Raw genomic sequence first — 2,183 nt, 5'->3', positions numbered from 1 at the left:
TCAGCGATGCGTGCGGGGCAGAAATTATGACAGATACTGGCATTTTCATTTGCACTGGAGCAGATTTTACACAGCGTGTAGTCATTTTTACATTTAGTCAAGTTTTGACTAAATTTTTTAACATAGAGGGGGAATCGAGACGAGGGTTGTGGTGTATAGGTGTGTGTGTGTGTCTGTGCGTGTGTGTGTGTAGAGCGATTCAGAGTAAACCACTGGACCGATCTTTATGAAATTTTACATGAGAGTTCCTGGGCATGATATCCCCAGATGGTTTTTTTCTTTTTTTGGATAAATGTCTTTGATGATGTCATATCCGGCTTTTTGTAAAAGTTGAAGCGGCACTGTCACACCCTCATTTTTCAATCAAATTGATTGAAATTTTGGCAAAGCAATCTTCGACGAAGGCCGGACTTTGTGTTGCATTTCAGCTTGGAAGCTTAAAAATTGATTAATGACTTTGGTCATTAAAAATCTGAATTGTAATTACAATTTTATTTTTTATAAAACGATCCAAAACTACGTTCATTTTATTCTTCATCATTTTCTGATCCAAAAACATATAAATATGTTATATTCGGATTAAAAACAAGCTCTGAAAATTAAAAATATAAACATTATGATTAAAATTAAATTTCGGAAATCGATTTAAAAACAATTCCATCTTATTCCTTGTCGGTTCCTGATTCCAAAAACATATAGATATGATATGTTTGGATTAAAAACACGCTCAGAAAGTTCAAACGAAGAGAGGCACAGAAAAGTGTGCTATGCAGCACAGCGAAACCACTACCGCCCTAAACAGGCTCGTCAGTTTCACTGCGGTCATTGTTAAAAAATGCAGTGCGTTCAGTTTCATTCTGTGAGTTCCACAGCTTGACTAAATGTAGTAATTTCGCCTTACGCGACTTGTTGTTTCTTTGTGTTACGAGGATGTGTTCAGGACAGAACCACTCTGATTTCCAATGTGTGTATCTTGGGATCTTGACGGTTGTAACATGCACTGTTATGTACCTCAATGTGCGATGTAAAGCTGTGGTAGCAATTAAAATATCTGACTCCAACTGTTGCATACTTTTTTTTCAGATGCAAGGATGCTGCTAATGCTCCTATCCTTTCTGCCAGTCCAGTCAATGCTGATCCAGGAGCAGATCAGAGAGACCGGTACGTTTCTACTGTAAATAATTGTTTTAACATGTTTTTCATTAATCTTAATCTTATTATACTGGAATGACTTTGCTTGCATGCAGTCATTTTTTTAATTTTCTGTATCCATACTGATTTGTGCAGACATTCCTAGCAAAGTCTTTCCATGGCATGGTAAGTGCAGGTTACATATGGAATCAATTACATTTATACATGACTATTTCAAGTACCAAATTACCCCTAGTTGGTATGAATGGAGAGCTTCAGTTGTCTGCTTTTCTGAGGTAGACATTTCCAAGTTTATTGGTGTCACTTGCTCCTTGTATTTTTAATTCATGATGTAAACCTTTTCAGTTACTATTTTTAATTTTTCTATTTTAAGAAAGGTTCGTTTGTCTGTCCACAGATTGACACACTGGATGGGAATGGGGTGGTTGTCCGTTTACTTAGGAAACAAGGATCATCGTTTGTGTGGCCTGCTGTGGAGGAGATATTTTTTGTGAAGTTTGAGGAAGTAGTTGAGGTGCTGCCTGTCCCAACTCTTGACAGACGTGGCAGACACACATTTCAATAAAAAGTTGTTTCGTTTTGACTGAAATAAACCCATGGTTAACTGATATTGGTGTCTGTGTTTGTTTGCGGTGTCCATGATTACACGCGAGACGTTCTGTGTCATTTGATGAATATCTGCATGTATTACCAAGATTTTTCAAAGTATGTCCATAGTCCTGTTTAAGTATTCATGGAGATTCTTTAAATCATACAATTTTGCAGATAGCAATTTCTGATCACTTGCTGGAAAGGTTTTCTGTGAATGAGGAAATTGTTGATCTGGCGTCCTCATAGTAATCCCCCCATTATGTAAGTGTATGGTATATTTTGAAACTTCTGGTACTTCTATGAAGCAATTTCTATTGTATCTCATTGGAAATTGCATGATAATCACTTGTATTTTTTATGATAAGAGTAAAAATGTGCCTCTAATGGTGTCCTGTGTTTCACGCGAGACGAGGCAACCTTCAACACATTATCTTAAATTA

General features: G+C 36.7%; 1 long non-coding RNA gene across 1 annotated transcript; it reads left to right on the top strand.

The window, feature by feature from the left end:
• The first annotated feature begins 1,083 nt into the window (after positions 1 to 1,083).
• LOC138954461 (uncharacterized) lies at positions 1,084 to 1,760 on the top strand. The gene is made up of 2 exons (XR_011451847.1): positions 1,084 to 1,161; positions 1,550 to 1,760. It is a non-coding gene; the product is annotated as an uncharacterized lncRNA (long non-coding RNA).
• Positions 1,761 to 2,183: the final 423 nt, after the last annotated feature.

This window comes from Littorina saxatilis, unplaced genomic scaffold (assembly GCF_037325665.1).
Source record: "Littorina saxatilis isolate snail1 unplaced genomic scaffold, US_GU_Lsax_2.0 scaffold_1793, whole genome shotgun sequence".
Lineage (NCBI taxonomy): Eukaryota > Metazoa > Mollusca > Gastropoda > Littorinimorpha > Littorinidae > Littorina > Littorina saxatilis.
The sequence above is the reverse complement of the archived record's forward strand: the minus strand, read 5'-3'. Positions and strand labels throughout refer to the sequence as shown.